We start from the raw sequence: 17,656 nt of genomic DNA on the forward strand, positions 1-17,656 counted from the left end.
GGCCACACCAGACATCACTGTTGTCCACTGGCCAGGACAGAAAGGCACGTGGCTGACCAGGTCTGTTCGATTACAGAAAACCCTAGACAGTATGGTCAAATTCTTAGATTAGCAAGAGCACTGGAGAGTGTGGTCAGACCCTTGTGTACTCTAGTGCTCTATGCTGGCTTAGTTGACTGAGTAGATGCTACACCCGTCATCCCAGGTGTATGCAGTGCTCTGACAGAAAGGGTGACTCTTAGATTACGTAGCATACTGGACAGCATGGTCAGACACTGGTGCCTTTTGTACTGCACTATATGCAACTGCTATCACTGCAAAATATAGGTAAGCCTGTGAAAATGCAGGTTGGTAGTACAGTATCTCTCTTTTTGAGTATCTTTCTGTGACTTCAGTTGGGTTATAAATAAAGAGTCTACAGGTTTTCTATTAGCAGCTTTTCTCTGTGGTATGTAAAGCATGTGACTACACTTCACCTATTCTAATTCTACTTCTGTAGCCTAGCACTGGCTTGATTAACGCAGGGGCTATTGGAGGTGCAGCTCCAGGCCCCTACCCTAATATAGGCCCAGCCGCCCAAAAAGAACAGGCCGTGCATGGAAAGCAATGCCCCCCATGACCGACCCTGCACTTTGTACATGCCACCTGCAGGGTGGAAACTAGGGGGGAAGAGTATGTCCGCTGACAGGAGTAGTGACATCACTACTCCTGTCAGCCCAGCGATGGGAGCAAGGAAGAGAGAGCCTGGAGACAGTGTGGGCTATGTTCTCTCTTCCCCTTCTCCTCCATCCTGCCAGTGCTGAGCTCCTTGCTGCCTGTACTGTTCTCCCATTGAGTGGCAGTCCACAAGTTCATCTCCCAGCAGCCCCTGAGATCCACACTTCTCACTGCCACAAGGGAACTACTGAAAGTGTGAGCAGCGGAGGACGCTGGCTCGGTGTGCCCTGTGCAGCCTTGTTTGTGCGTGCACGAGGAAGGAGCAAGCCAAGTAAGCCCTTCCACGGGCGGTCATGGTTCATCGTCTTCTAGGACCATGAGGAGAAGAGCTGATCCTGGCTGATCCTTCCTCCTCCACATCAATAGATGAAAGTTGGAAGGCTTGTCACTGATTGTAGGGCACAGTGGGGTTGATTTACTAAAACCGGAGAGTGAAGAATCGAATGTGGTTGTGCATGATAGCCAATCCACTTCTAACTTCAGATTGTTCAAACAAAGCGTTTTTTGTTTTTAAAAGTCAGCAGCTACAAATACTGCAGCTGCTGACTTTTAAAATATGGACACTTACCCGCCCAGCGCGCCCACGATGTCGGCATCCGAAGCCGATCTCTTGATCGGCTCTCGGGTGCTGCCGCCGCCATCTTCGGTATGGGAGTCAGGAAGTGAAGCCTTGCGGCTTCACTTCCCGGTTCCCTACTGCGCATGCGTGAGTCGCGCTGCGCAATAAGGATGGTCCCTGCTGTCTCTGGGATCCGTGTGTTTCCCAGCAGACAGCGGGGGCCTCCGCAGGAAGTGGCGTAAATACCCGCAGAATCTGTGGCTATCTATGCCCGGAAGTGGGTGCAAATACCTGTATTATACAGGTATCTGCACCCCCTCCCCCCTGGAGGGTTCCAATGAGCGGAAGTTCCACTTTAGGGTGGAGCTCCGCTTTAAGCTTTGACAAAAACAGAAAATCTGGAAGCCGATTGGTTTCTATGCAGAGCTGCACCAGATTTTGCACTCTCCAGTGTTAGTAAATCACCCCTGTGTGTGTTGTGTGTGCTTGGAGGGTCACTTTCTGCTCTATACACTGAATGTAGGACAGTCACATCAATCACTGAGCTCTCATAGAACCGATCTTTCAGCTGCAACTGAAAGATGTCAGCACAGTGGTGTAGTGGTTAGCACCTTCACCTAGCAGCAATAGGGTCACTGGTTCAAATCCCGACCACGATACCATCTGCCTGAGGTTTGCATGTTCTCCCTGTGCCTGCGTGGGTTTATTCTGGTTTCCTCCCACACTCCAAAGACATGCTGGTAGGTTAATTATATCCTGTCGAAACATTGGCCACATATGTGTATGTGTTTGTAAGCATGTCGGGACCCCATGGGGTAAAGGACCACACTATACCGCAGATGGACACCGGCAGCAAAAGCGCCCAGTTTGCATAGGTAGCGCTATACAACTCACTAAATTATTCATTCATTCACTACAACTGCACTCTAAAACATTGCAACCCCCCCACCCAGGGTTGCCAGGACCTCTGTCACCCTACAACTCATCTCCTGTTTGCTCCACCTCCAGCTCCTGGAGGAATTCAGAACTTCCCCAATCACACTTGTTCTGCCTCTCAGCTCCAAAAACAACTGCTGTAAAGGCCTTAAGAGGCCCTATGAGGCCTTAACATCATTTCTTGTCCCTGAACACGATCATTCATGGGGACCAAAAAGAAGCTCCATTTCAGCAGTCATGTCCGTCTGGTTACTGGTCATGTAAAACATCACTGCTCCTTTTTTTTTTTTTTGTTAAATAAGCACATATGAGTTTATTTAGTGTTCCACGCGTTTTGAATTCCTTTGCCTTTTGCCTCTCGGGCATAATCATGATTTTGAGTGATCATTTGTATTCTGTATATTCACATATTTCCTAAAGGGGCCATGGAGAGGCAAGATGATAACTTTGCTGTGTACACGTCATTGGCCTTAGAGCGATGGCAGGCAATAAGTCATAACAATTAGTGAGCTGCTAATTCTATCCAGATGGAAAAACAACATTATAAAGCAACTTTAGAATAATGTCTCCCTATTGTCCCGCATATATCTTTTTTTTTTTCATTAGTCATGTGATGCTAAAGCAGCAAATCTCATTCCTTTCTGTGTGGCTGGTGGTTGGGAACTCACCTTCCCTCCGACAACGCCTAGAGCAGTGAGCACTGGTGGGTGATGTCACAGCTCTGTGTAATTCAACCCCGTTGTCGGCACTGCACATTACACACAGGATCTAGAGCTTTGTGCTCACACCACTGCAGAGAAAAATAATTTAAACATTTATTTGTATTGCAGTTTATTAGGAAATGTGTGTGGGAATATAGGGAGGCATCATCTAAAACAGGGGTCCTCAAACTTTTTAAACGGGGCCAGTTCACGGCCCCTCAGACTGTTGGGGGGCCGGACTATATTTTGAAAAAAATATGAACAATTCCCTAAGCACATATCTTATTTGTAGTGCAAAAAACAGGAAAATACAATATAAAAAAAATTTTTTTTTTAATCAACATAAACGTAAAAGGCCCCTTTCACACGGGACGGATCAGTAATGATCCGTCCCGTGATGATCCGCTTGCTCAGCGGGGATCGCTCCGTTTGTCCCCGCTGAGCCGGCGGATAACAGGGCGGTCTCCGCACACTGTGCAGGGACCGCCCTGTCAGCTCTCCATTCTCCTCTATGGGGATCGGATGAGCACGGACCGTCTGTCCGTGTTCATCCGATTCGCTCTGCAGACGGATAGAAAAATTGTATTTTCCTCCGTCTGCAGAATCGGACAATTGCAGAGGCAGACGATATCGAGTGTATGCGGATGTTCATCCGCAGACACCCGCTATCCCATAGGAATGCATGTATGTCCGTATTTCATCCGCAAACAGATGGATGAAATACGGACATACTGTCCGCATGTGTGAAAGGGGCCTTAGTATTTCACAGAATCCCCTCATCAGACTCCCCCCATCACAGACTCCTCTCCATCACAGACTCCACCCCTCATCATAGACTCCACCCCCCCCCATCACAGACTCCTCTGCATCACAGATCCCCCCTCATGACAGACGACTCTCCATCACAGATCCCCTCCATCACAGACTCCATCTCCCCTCATCACAGACTCCTCTCCATCACATATCCCCCCTTATCACAGACGACTCTCCATCACAGACTTTCCCCCATCAAAGATCTCCCTCCATCACAGACTCTTCTCCATCACAGATTCCCCCCATCACAGACTCCCCCCATCAAAGATCCTGCCCCCCCCCCATCACAGACTCCATCTACCCATCACAGAATCCTCTCCATCACAGATCCCCCCCCCCCCCCGTATCACAGACTCTTCTCCATCACAGACTCTTCTCCATCACAGATCCCCCTCCCCTCCATCACAGATCCCCCTCCCCTCCATCACAGACTCCCCCCTTTACAGAGCCCTCCATCACAAAGCCCCCCATCACAGATCGCCCCATCACAAAGCCCCCCCCCCATTACAGAGCCCTCCTACCTTAATCACACAAGACACGAAGCATGACAGGTCCGGACAAAGTGTGGGACTTTTCAAGTGAAAGGCAGGTGATTGATTGCTGGGACCGCCCCAATGCCTAGTAACCAATCGCCCATTTCTTAACTCAAAAGGTCCCGCCCTTTGCCTGGACCTAACATGTTTCTCATCTTGTGTGATTAAGGCAGCAGAGGGGAGGGGGAGTGCTGTGATGGTAAAGGGACGGTCTGCGGGCCGGTTAAATCACCCTTGCGGGCCGTAGTTTCAGGACCCCTGATCTAAAAGTTGGCTTATACTTTAGCCTTCACTTCTACTTTAAAGCGGTAGTAAACCGCAGCTAAAGAAAAAAAAATTCCCCTGCAAGGCAATGTCATAATATGCTAGTATGCATCGCATACTAGCACATTACAAGAGACTTGCCTTAAAATAAAGCCTTCCAGCGCCGCACTGCCACCACTGAGAGGTCTTCTATCTTCATCCGGTCTTCCTTCCGGGTTTGCGTCCTTCGGCTACATGAGTGGCCAGGGGACGCAATGACGTCACTCCTGCGCATAGACGCGAGAGCCGCCGTTTACGTTACGGGCTCTGAAGGTTCGACAAAGTAAGCAAGACCTTCAGAGTGCATGCGTCAGTGACGTCACCAGCTGCATGCACTTTTGATATCTCCTAAACAGTGCAAGTTTAGGAGATATTCAAAGTATCTACAGGTAGTCCTTATTATAGGCTTTCCTGTAGGTACAAGTGGTAAAACGGAGTTTACTACCACTTTGAGCTAGATAAAATTAGCAGTTGGCTTGTTGACATTACTTATCGCCTGACGTTACTAGGTAAATGACGTGTACTTTTAGGTAGGAAAATGCTCAAAGTTTGTTTTAAGGGTTGGTTCACACCAGTGATGAAGTCACCAACCCCTTACCACCTCTACACACTGTCTATGTAATAAGAGAAGCTTCTAAGAGAACCTGGTGGTTGAAACCCTTCTATTCTATGCTGTCTTCCTGCATCATGACAATTGGCAGCAGAGCTTACATTTTTCATGGCATAGATTTAACAAGGTGTTGGAAACATTCCTCAGAGATTTTGGTCCATAGTGACATGATAACATCACACAGTTGCTGTAGATTTGTTGGCTGCACATCCATGATGAGAATCTTCTGTTCCACCACATCTCAAAGATGCTCTATTGGATTGAGATCTGGTGAGTGTGGAGGCCATTGGATGAGATCTGGTGAGTGTGGAGGCCATTGGATGAGATCTGGTGAGTGTGAAAGCCATTGGAGTGCAGTGACCTCATTGTCCAGTGGTGAGATGATTGGAGCTTTGTGACATGGTGCATTATCCTGCTGGAAGGAGCCATCAGAAGATGGGTACACTGTAGTCATAAAGCGATGGTCAGCAACAATACTCAGGTAGGCCGTGGGGTTCAAACTATGCTCAATTGGTACTAAGGGGCCCATAATGTGCCAAACCCCCCACCATTACACCACAAGCCTGAACCATAGATACAGGACAGGATGGATCCATGCTTTCATGTTGTTTACACCAAATTCTGACCCTACCATCTGAATGTTGCAGCTGAAATCGAGACTCATCAGGCAGTTTTTCAATCTTCTATTGTCCAATTTTGGTGATCCTGTGCAAATTGTAGCCTCAGTTTCCTGTTCTTAGCTGACCGGAGTGGCACCCGGTGTGGCCTTCTGTTGCTGTAGCCCTTCAAGGATCGGTGTGTTGTGCGTTCAGAGATGGTATTCTGCATACCTTTGATGTAACGAGTGGTTATTTGAGTTACTGTTGCCTTTCTATCATCTCAAACCAGTCTGCCCATTCTCCTCTGACATCAGCACGGCATTTTTTGTCCACGCAACTGGACCGTTCTCTGTAAACCTGAAAGATGATTGTTTGCAAAAATCCTAGCAGATTTTGAAATACTCAGACCCATCCATCTGACACCAACAACCATCCCACGTTCAAAGTCACTTAAATCCCCTTTCTTCCACATTCTGATGCTTGGTTTGAACTTCAGCAAGTCGTCTTCACCACATCTAGATGTCTAAATGCATTGAGTTGCTGGCATGTGATTGGCTGATTAGCAATTTGTGTTACCAAGCAATTGAACAGGTGTACCTAATAAAGTGGCCAATGAGTGTATATACATTGCACAGTGGTGTAGTGGGTAGCACTTTCGCCTAGCAGCAAAAGGGTCACTGGTTGGAATCCCAACTATTGGCACTACCTTCCTGGAATTTGCATGTTCTCCTTGTGCCTGCGTGGGTTTCCCCCGGGTACTCCGGTTTCCTCCCACACTCCAAATACATGCTGGTAGGTTGATTGGATCCTGTCTAAAATGGCCCTAGTATATGTGTATGAATGTTAGATTGTAAGCTCCATGAGGGCAGGAACTGATGTGAATGTACAATGTATATGTAAAGCGCTGCGTAAATTGATGGAGCTATACAAGTACGTGAAATAAATAAATACAATTTCTGCACATGTAAGTGAGAGCAAACAGTATGCCCCCCACCAGTGCACGTTGGGTTTGTAGGCCGCCTGTCGGATCTCAGAGTAGTTGTGTGTGACCAGATCCATGGGCTACAACCACTGCTTCATATCACTGGCGATTATACGGGAAGGACGTGTATCTAAGCACTGCCATATATGGCCATGTTCTGACATTTGGCTGTTGAATAGAACAACTAAACCCATTTCATCCCCCATGCTGTCCGTCCTAATCTCCAGCCTCCAATCATGTGTTGGTTGGTTAGATTATTCTGTCTCTGTTACGGAATGAAGTTTGTTCTCTCTTGTTTCTGCTGCCCACACATCCACAGATTGTGTGTTAGGTTTGATCTGTCAAACTCTCTCTGACCAGATTGAATGTCAATGGATCATTTAGGTAGATCGTTACACTTTGCTGAACTGACCGATAAAGCAGAATCGGTTCATGGCCAGCATTAAAGAGAGTAATGAAACTGCCAATGCTGAACTCTTTTTAAAAATGCCAGTTCCCTGGCTTTATATTTCTGTTCAGTACTGACACTTGTTTACGGCATGCTTGTTCTTGGTCTGTGACCTTAAAAGTGCTTAAAGTCCTGACATCCAGCACCACTCCTCTTTGAATGATGGTGAATGACGCCTGGAGGTCATTAGGCCACCCTGGACTCACAGTAGAACCCTGGAAAGGGTGGTGGGCCCATGTCATTAGGCCACCCTGCACTCACAGGAGAACCCTGGAAAGGGTGGTGGGGGTATGTCATTAGGCCACCCTGGACTCACAGAAGAACCCTGGAAAGGGTGGTGGGGCTATGTCATTAGGCCACCCTGGACTCACAGGAGAACCCTGGAAAGGGTGTTGGGGCTATGTCATTAGGCCACCCAGGACTCACAGGAGAACCCTGGAAAGGGTGGTGGGGCTATGTCATTAGGCCACCCTGGACTCACAGGAGAACCCTGGAAAGGGTGGTGGGGGTATGTCATTAGGCCACCCTGGACTCACAGGAGAACCCTGGAAAGGGTGGTGGGGCTATGTCATTAGGCCACCCTGGACTCACAGGAGAACCCTGGAAAGGGTGGTGGGCCTATGTCATTAGGTCACCCTGGACTCACAGGAGAACCCTGGAAAGGGTGGTGGCGCTATGTCATTAGGCCACCCTGAACTCACAGGAGAACCCTGGAAAGGGTGTTGGGGCTATGTCATTAGGCCACTCTGGACTCACAGGAGAACCCTGGAAAGGGTGTTGGGGCATGCCATTTGGCCACTCTGGACTCACAGGAGAACCCTGGAAAGGGTGGTGGGCCTATGTCATTAGGCCACCCTGAACTCACAGGAGAACCCTGGAAAGGGTGGTGGGCCTATGTCATTAGGCCACCCTGGACTCACAGGAGAACCCTGGAAAGGGTGGTGGGGTTATGTCATTAGGCCACTCTGGACTCACAGGAGAACCCTGGAAAGGGTGGTGGGGGTATGTCATTAGGCCACCCTGGACTCACAGAAGAACCATGGAAAGGGTGGTGGGGGTATGTCATTAGGCCACCCTGGACTCACAGGAGAACCCTGGAAAGGGTGGTGGGGCTATGTCATTAGGCCACCCTGGACTCACAGGAGAACCCTGGAAAGGGTGGTGGGGGTATGTCATTAGGCCACCCTGGACTCACAGGAGAACCCTGGAAAGGATGGTGGGGCTATGTCATTAGGCCACCCTGGACTCACAGGAGAACCCTGGAAAGGGTGTTGGGGCTATGTCATTAGGCCACTCTGGACTCACAGGAGAACCCTGGAAAGGGTGGTGGGCCTATGTCATTAGGCCACCCTGGACTCACAGGAGAACCCTGGAAAGGGTGGTGGGGCTATGTCATTAGGCCACCCTGGACTCACAGAAGAACCATGGAAAGGGTGGTGGGGGTATGTCATTAGGCCACCCTGGACTCACAGGAGAACCCTGGAAAGGGTGTTGGGGCTATGTCATTAGGCCACTCTGGACTCACAGGAGAACCCTGGAAAGGGTGGTGGGGCTATGTCATTAGGCCACCCTGGACTCACAGAAGAACCATGGAAAGGGTGGTGGGGGTATGTCATTAGGCCACCTTGGACTCACAGGAGAACCCTGGAAAGGGTGGTGGGGCTATGTCAGGCCACCCTGGACTCACAGGAGAACCCTGGAAAGGGTGGTGGGGCTATGTCATTAGGCCACCCTGGACTCACAGGAGAACCCTGGAAAGGGTGGTGGGCCTATGTCATTAGGCCACCCTGGACTCACAGGAGAACCCTGGAAATGGTGGTGGGGCTATGTCATTAGGCCACCCTGGACTCACAGGAGAACCCTGGAAAGGGTGGTGGGGGTATGTCATTAGGCCACCCTGGACCCACAGGAGAACCCTGGAAAGGGTGGTGGGGGTATGTCATTAGGCCATCCTGGACTCACAGGAGAACCCTGGAAAGGGTGGTGCCACTCTGAGGGACTGAGGGCCCATCCACTGCCGGAGGAAGAAGACAAGATGTGACTGGACCAAAGATGCATGTGAAAGAGGTATGTACAGTGGTGTGAAAAAGTGTTTGCCCCCTTCCTCATTTCCTGTTCCTTTGCATGTTTGTCACACTTAAGTGTTTCGGAACATCAAACCAATTTAAACAATAGTCAAGGACAACACAAGTAAACACAAAATGCAATTTGTAAATGAAGGTGTTTATTATTAAAGGTGAAAAAAAATCCAAACCATCATGGCCCTGTGTGAAAAAGTGATTGCCCCCCTTGTTAAAACATACTATAACTGTGGTTGTCCACACCTGAGTTCAATTTCTATAGCCACACCCAGGCCTGATTATTGCCACACCTGTTCACAATCAAGGCATCACCTAAATAGGAGCTGCTTGACACAGTAAGGTCCACCAGAAGATCCTTAAAAGCTACACATCATGCCGAGACCCAAAGAAATTCAGGAACAATTGAGAAAGAAAGTAATTGAGATCTATCAGTCTGGAAAGGGTTATAAAGCCATTTCCAAAGCTTTGGGAATCCAGCGAACCACAGTGAGAGCCATTATCCACAAATGGCGAAGACATGGAACAGTGGTGAACCTTCCCAGGAGTGGCCGGCCGCCCAAAATTACCCCAAGAGCGCAGCGACGACTCATCCAAGAGGTCACAAAAGACCCCACAACAACGTCCAAGGAACTGCAGGCCTCACTTGCCTCAGTTAAGGTCAGCGTTCATGCCTCCACCATCAGGAAAAGACTGGGCAAAAATGGCCTGCATGGCAGAGTTCCAAGGAGAAAACCACTGCTGAGCAAAAAGAACATCAAAGCTCGTCTCAATTTCTCCACAACACATCTTGATGATCCCCAAGACTTTTGGGACAACATTCTGTGGACCGATGAGACAAAAGTGGAACTCTTTGGAAGGTGTGTGTCCAAGTATATCTGGCGTAGAAGGAACACTGCATTTCATAAAAAGAACTTTATACCAACAGTAAAATATGGTGGTGGTAGTGTGATGGTCTGGGGCTGTTTTGCTGCTTCAGGACCTGGAAGACTTGCCGGGATAAAAGGAACTATGAATTCTGCTGTCTACCAAGAGATCCTGAAGGAGAATGTCCGACCATCTGTTCGTGTACTCAAGCTGAAACGAACTTGGGTTCTGCAGCAGGACAATGATCCTAAACACACCAGCAAGTCCACCACCGAATGGCTGAAGAAAAACAAAATGAAGACTTTGGAGTGGCAAAGTCCTGACCTGAATCCTATTGAGATGTTGTGGTATGACCTTAAAAAGGCCGTTCACACTCGAAAACCCTCTAATGTAACTGAATTAGGACAATTCTGCAAAGATGAGTGGGCCAAAATTCCTCCAGGACGCTGTAAAAGCCTCATTGCACGTTATCGCAAACGCTTGGTTGCAGTTGTTGCTGCTAAGGGTGGCCCAACCAGTTATTAGGTTTAGGGGGCAATCACTTTTTCACACAGGGCCATGATGGTTTGGATTTTTTTTCACCTTTAATAATAAACACCTTCATTTACAAATTGCATTTTGTGTTTACTTGTGTTGTCCTTGACTATTGTTTAAATTGGTTTGATGTTCCGAAACACTTAAGTGTGACAAACATGCAAAGGAACAGGAAATGAGGAAGGGGGCAAACACTTTTTCACACCACTGTATAAAGATTTTTTAAAAAAGGGTGTCAATGTCATCTTTCTTATACTTGTCCCTGTTTTAATAATAACAAAATAAAGAAAATGGCGCCTGTCCACACATTGCCTCTGTATTTAGGAAGCTTTTCCCACTAGTGAGAAAATTAGGTTTAGCTTGGTCTCCCACCCATGGGAGAACCCGCTCTAACATGTTTCACACAATAGGGGCTTAATCATAGAGGCCTCAATTAAAGTGAACCTGTTGCTTTGCCCTGGAAATGTTTGCTTTAAAGTGGAAATTCAGTCAAAAACTATCCAAGCTTAAACCTGCTCCCATTCCCATTCTAATCATTATACTAACTACCCTGTAAAGCAGCCTTTTTCAACCTTTTCAACGCAGAGGAACCCTTGAAATAACAACCTCGTCTCTGGGAACCCTGCTAAAATGACTATATCTACAACTCATACATTAGTGTGATGGTCAGTGGGAAGAATGCTCCTCACACTTGTGTTCATTGGGAAGAATTTCCTCCTTACAGAAGAATTATCCCCTTTAAAGATCAATTGTGTCAGTGGGAACATATCTTACCTAATCTATGGACGCTCTGGTCCGGTCATGCAATCTGCTCCCAGTGCCAGCTGCAGAGAAGAGGAAAGTCGGCGGTCAATAGATGCCCCATATTAAGTCTATGGGTGACATTATTGCCCAGCCACTTCAGCCATTGTAGCTGCTCTCTCCTCTCCCCTGAAGCCAGCCTCTTTGGAGATATCTGACCCGACTGCAGCACCCTAAGATTAGGTAAGTAAAGACATCTTTCCTTTACACCAGGGGTCTTTCTAAACAAAGGGCAAGTGTACTATGCTTTAGACTTAAGGGTGGCTGGACTGTGGGCTTTGGTAGTAGAAGAGGTCCCAATGTCAGTGGGAATAAACAGTGCACCACCTTTGGTGTCAATGAGAGGATTTGTGCTCCATCGTTGGTGTCATTGGAAGTATTTGGTGCCATTGGGCCCTGTTGTTGTTACTGGGAGAAATTGTGGCCCATCTTTGGTGTTACTGGGAGGAATTCTGCCCCATCGTTGATGTCATTGGGAGGAATTCTGCACTTTCATTGGTGTCATTGGGAGTAATTATGCCCCATTGTTGGTATCAGTGGATGAAAATAGTGCCCCAAGGGCCAGATAAAAGCAGGCAAAGGACCATAGTTTGGAGACCACTGCTTTACACAATAGTATAGGGCTTAGAATGGGGTAGGGAGCAGGTTTAGTCTTGGTTAGCTTTCGACCGGACCTGCGATTTAAGTTACCCTGCCATTCTCTGATCACCAATACATGAAATCGTGCCACTGTCTGTAGACACGGCTTTACTAGCAGGATAATAGGCAGCGCTGCTGTCATGTGGGCATTAGTAGAAATAAAACCCCGGCCATCATTTATTGACCTTTTGAGACTGATTTTATGGCTTTGGTTTTGGCTGCGGATGTGGACATTGAGTGCTTTTGCCATTATGGGAATACTCCGATTTTACTGACCAGCATCTGTAGTCCTATAACTCACCATTTTGGAGTTATATTCAATAAACCTGCCCATTTTATTGCGGAAACTGGTGTTCTGCCAGTCTGAAGCTGTAACACCACCACTGTTATGCTGCCGATTTATTATTTGTGACTTTTTCATGAAAACATTTGTTTAATTTCTTAAATCGTATAACTATCTGCATTATCTACATTTTATCAATTCCCTTTGTGTACATTTTCACCCAGCAGCTACTTTTGAGGGCCTATTTAAATCTATGCATGTTTGCAGCGGTGCATTTTCTTTTGTAGCATTAGGAAGGTGGTGTTGCCATGCATCAACGGGCATGACCATTTTTAGTGTGTTTTAGGATTTGGAGTGGAGAGGGTTAACAGACATTGACCAAGGCTTGCCAACACATCACAACTCATGTTATATGTATTATAATGCATTGCCATTGAATGTATGGGCATCCAATTGCACTAAAACAGAGATGTGCACAGAGATAGGACCACAGAGATGTGCACAGAGATAGGACCACAGAGATAGGACCAGACTCTTTTTATTATAGGGGAGTTGGACACATTCCTTTGAGCGCTTTGCAACCTATGCATTAAGGGCTCATTTACACTTGCTTTGACTTTACCACTTTAACATGCTTAGATCATGCTTCAATTATATGCTTTTTTGAAGCTTTAATGAAGATTGACAAATGCCTTGTGTGTGTTAATTTGCTATTTGCTTTAAAGGGGCCCGGTAGAACCCCAGCTCAGTAGTATTCCAACTAAGCAGATCCCCAGCTCAGTAGTACCCCCAACTAAGCAGATCCCCAGCTCATTAGTACCCCTGTTTGGCAGATCCTCAGCTCATTGGTACCCTTCTTTAGCAAATCCCCAACTTATTAGTCCCCTCATTTAGCATATCCCATGCTCAGTAGTACTCCCAGCTCTGCTGATCCCCCGCGTAGTAATATCCTCAGGTTTGCTGATCCCTCACTCAGTAGTAACCCCCAGCTGCTGATGCCCTGCTCATTAGTAACCCCTAGCTCTGCTGATCCTCCGCATAGTAGTAGCCCCCTGCTTTGCTGATCTCCTGCTCATTAGTAACCTCTAGCTCTGCTGATCCCCAACTCTTTAGTAACCTCCAGCTTGGCTGATCCCCCGCTCAGTAGTAACCCCCAGCTCTGCTGTCCCATGCTCAGTAGTAACCCCCAGCTCTGCTGTCCCATGCTCAGTAGTAACCTCCAGCTCTGCTGTCCCATGCTCAGTAGTAACCTCCAGCTCTGCTGTCCCATGCTCAGTAGTAACCCCCAGCTCTGCTGTCCCATGCTCAGCAGTAACCCCCAGCTCTGCTGATCCTCTGCTCAGTAGTAACCTCCAGCTCTGCTGTCCCATGCTCATTAGTAACCCCCCCCCCCCTCTGCTGATCCCCCACTCAGTAGTAACCTCCAGCTCTGCTGTCCCATGCTCAGTAGTAACCTCCAGCTCTGCTGTCCCATGCTCAGTAGTAACCCCCCCCCATGCTGATCCCCCGCTCAGTAGTAACCTCCAGCTCTGCTGTCCCATGCTCAGTAGTAACCTCCAGCTCTGCTGTCCCATGCTCAGTAGTAACCTCCAGCTCTGCTGTCCCATGCTCAGTAGTAACCTCCAGCTCTGCTGATCCCCCGCTCAGTAGTAACCTCCAGCTCTGCTGTCCCATGCTCAGTAGTAACCCCCAGCTCTGCTGATCCTCTGGTTTGCTGATCCTCCTCTCTTCTCCGATCCCCACTCACCTCCTGCTATATTGCTCCCATCCTGCACACCACGTGACATTGCTAGTTTCTCCTGCTCTGATCCCCCTGCTCTGCTGACCCTCTGCTGCTCAGTCCTTTCTCTCCACTCCCCTTCCACTATAGCATTCCCATGTTTCACACCATGTGTGCTGTCTGCTAGTTGCTTCACTCCAGTCCGGACCCTGCTCACCTACCTTCTGCTCCATGCTGCAAACCAGATGTGACAGCTGCAGCAGACACTCCCAGAATATATACACATAAACTAAAAGTGACTGCTGATGATTTCTTGTTTGCTTGTTTGTTTCCCAGTGCATCCTGGGATAGATCATACCTGTAATACCTCCAAAACAAAGCAAGGGTAAAACTGAATAAAATCCTCTCAAAAGCTGCCGGTGCTGCAAGCAAGCTTCATCATAGACTTCTATGGAGGCTTTGAAGCACCAATAAAGCAACATGGGGTATCATTTTTTGAAGTAAAAGCAACATGTAAACAAGACTGTAAGCTAACCATTTTATTTAGTGATGGGCACTTTGACTGGCGTTCAGAGCACTTTGTGTCCAATGCCACATTTTGAAGCGAGTGTAAACGAGCCCTAAATCGCAGCAGTGTGTAAATGGTCCCTAAACCATTAGGAGTCCAATGGGAAGATTTCACCACTGCAGTTTGTAGCTCCATTCCTTTTCACAAGACTACAGGAAAGGTGCCTCTTTTTTGATGAGTCCCAAATTATTTGTTAATGGTGAGAATTGGTTAGGGGAGTGTCCCACCATCCTTAGTGTGGATGATGGCTGCCGCAAACACGTGGAGTCTGGATATCTTTCCATTTGGGCTCCAAATTGTACAGTATTTGACCAACAGTATGTAGACATCTTACCATTACATCGTATGAATTTGTTGGACATCCCATTTCAAAACCATACACATCAAGATTGAGTTGGCCCCCTTTTGTGGCTACACCAGACTCCATGTTTTTGGGAAGTTATTCTATAAGATTTGGGGGTGTGCCTGTTGGATCTTTGCCCATTTGTGAGGAGAGGCAATGATATTGAATGAGAAGACCTGGCTCACAATTAGCATTACAATTCATCCCAAAGATGTTCAGTAGGGTTGAGGTCAGGTCAGGGCTCTGCTTTAGGGACACTCCGATTCTAACCAAACTCATCAAACCTTGTCTTTATGGAGCTGGCTTTGTACACAGGGGCACATGGGCATCCTGGGATAGAATAGGTTCTTCCCCAAAGTGTTAATAGAAGGTCAGATGATGTAACGTTGAAAGTAGCCTTCACTAGAAATGTAGAGGGATGTCCACAAATGTTTGGCCATTTAGTGTATAACAGCTTGTGTGGTAACTGTATAGACTTGGCCATGCCCCTCCATTCTCCCTGGCACAGTAGTTGAGCCTGGCAATGGGCCACTCTGCATTTTATGATGGTGTGGGGGGTGTATCTTCTATCCTCATACCCTCAATATCGTGAATAATGCTGTGAGCTCTCAGATTGATTGGAGTAACACTGCAAGCCCATTACTGTTTTTTGAGTCCACTATTATGCCACGTACACACGATTGGAATTTTGGTCGGAAAAAGCTCTGATGGTTTTCCCAACGGGATTTCGCTCAAGCTGTCTTGCATACACACGGTCACACCAAATTCCGCCCGTCAAGAACGCGGTGACGTACAACACTATGACAGGACTAGAAAAAAGAAGTTCAATACCCAGTAGCCAATAGCTTCCATCTCGTAGTTGAGCATGCGTGAGTTTTTGTGCGTCAGAATTGCATACACACAATCGGAATTTCCGATTGAAAGTTTTTCTGTTGAAAAAATTGAGAACATGCTCTCAAATTTTTGCTGGCGGGAATTCAGCCAGCTAAATTCCGATGGAGCATACACATGGTCGCATTTTCTGATGAAAATCTCTCATCTGTCTTTTGCTGGCCGAAATTCCGATCGCGTGTACGCTGCTTTAGCAGCATATTTCATTATTGGAGTTTGGTTCAAGGCAAACAGTAATAATCAATTTCTTCTCTTATGACAGGCTGCTGCTGAAACTGCTACAAATGAAAGAAGACTCCTTAAAGACACAGAATTTATATGGTAAGGAACATCATTTATGACTTTTTGGTAATACAATCAGTTTTCAAATACCAGTTTTACTGTAAAAATGTCAGTATGGGAGCTGCCAATGATGACAAGCCCTGAGATTGTATATTATTGACTGGAAACTCAGTCTTTTCGGCCCTCACTGGTGGCATGCTTATTTCTGGTCAGTGACACCTTAGAGAGATCAGGACCCCTGTGCTTTTAGTAATTGGCACCCAGTAACTGGAGTGGTCAGACACACGCCCCCTCTCTTCTTCTACAATACAAGCCTATGTGAGAACAGTAGTGATGAGGGGTGTGGCTGTTACTCAGCTCTGCCAGCATTAACCACTGCAGTGTGAGCATTTTCACTGATAGAAAAAGTTGCAAAGGAAAATTGGTCATAAATCATAGCAGGCATTGTACAGGACTATAAAAAGGTGTTAACCTTCAGTTGGGCTTTTACATGCATTTATTTCTTCAAGTGGTTCTGCATACACTTATTTTTATTTTTTATTTTTCTTCTCATGTTATAAGTATTATCAGTCTAACGTTAAACTCACTTGTTAGGTGTCTGTCCGGTATCCATGTCCGTTTTTTCATAAAATCGGCACTTTTAAAATGAAAACAACTGAATTGTCATTTTGCTTGTGGGCATTTGATGCCCACAAGCAATCACTTCCTTGTCCCCTTTCGTTATAACTACCAGCATGCCTCGCTGGTTCCTGCACATGCGCACTGCCAACAGCGCCGAGCGGCGTAAACAACTCACATCCATGAAATCATGTGAAATTTTGCGCCGGCTGTCCGTACTGACTCCTTGGATGAATGACACCAGATCCCAGGAGACAGTGCGGCACTCAAAGGAAATGATGTGGATACCCGCACAGACCCCGCCCACAGACACAGAAGCATGTGTGGATAGACCGGGCCAGCAATTATAAGGTACCATAGCAAAAAATAAAAAAAAGGCCATTTAGCACTCTTTGGCATATTAGGAAAACAATGACATAAAGTAAAATAAGTGTGTGCAGGACCGCTTTCAGTACATTCTTTACTTCTGTATCTACAAATGATGACTATGCCTAGATGGGCGAGGTTTGACTGAATGAATGAGTGACTTGTATAGCTACCTACCAACGCGAACTGAATCCCCTCAGGTCGCTTGTTTTTCCGCTGGTGTCCATATCGGTATAGCGCGGTACTTTACCCCATGGGGTCCCGACACGTTTACAAACACATACAACATACACATATTTGGCCAATTTTTTCAACAGGATCTAATTGCATGTCTTTGGAGTGTGGGAGGAAACCGGAGTACCCAGAAAAAACACGCAGGCACAGGGAGAACATGCAAACTCCAGGCAGATGGTGTCGTGGTCGGGATTTGAACCAGCGACCCTATTGCTGCTAGGTGAAAGTGCT

The 17,656-nt window shown here is 47.1% G+C and overlaps 1 protein-coding gene across 6 annotated transcripts in view; it reads left to right on the forward strand.

Moving 5' to 3' along the window:
* PKIG (cAMP-dependent protein kinase inhibitor gamma) overlaps window positions 1–17,656 on the forward strand; it is a 169,099-nt gene that overhangs the window by 102,729 nt on the left and 48,714 nt on the right. For all 6 annotated transcript variants that reach the window (XM_077460224.1, XM_077460228.1, XM_077460226.1 and 3 more), the window contains one exon: window positions 16,188–16,246. The gene's annotated coding sequence lies outside the window, so the exon portion shown is untranslated. The remainder of the gene's footprint in view (window positions 1–16,187; window positions 16,247–17,656) is intronic.

The sequence above is a fragment of the Lithobates pipiens genome, unplaced genomic scaffold (assembly GCF_037356315.1).
Source record: "Lithobates pipiens isolate NorthernLeopardFrog02 unplaced genomic scaffold, aLitPip1_a1.2 Scaffold_28, whole genome shotgun sequence".
NCBI classification, from domain to species: Eukaryota; Metazoa; Chordata; class Amphibia; order Anura; family Ranidae; genus Lithobates; species Lithobates pipiens.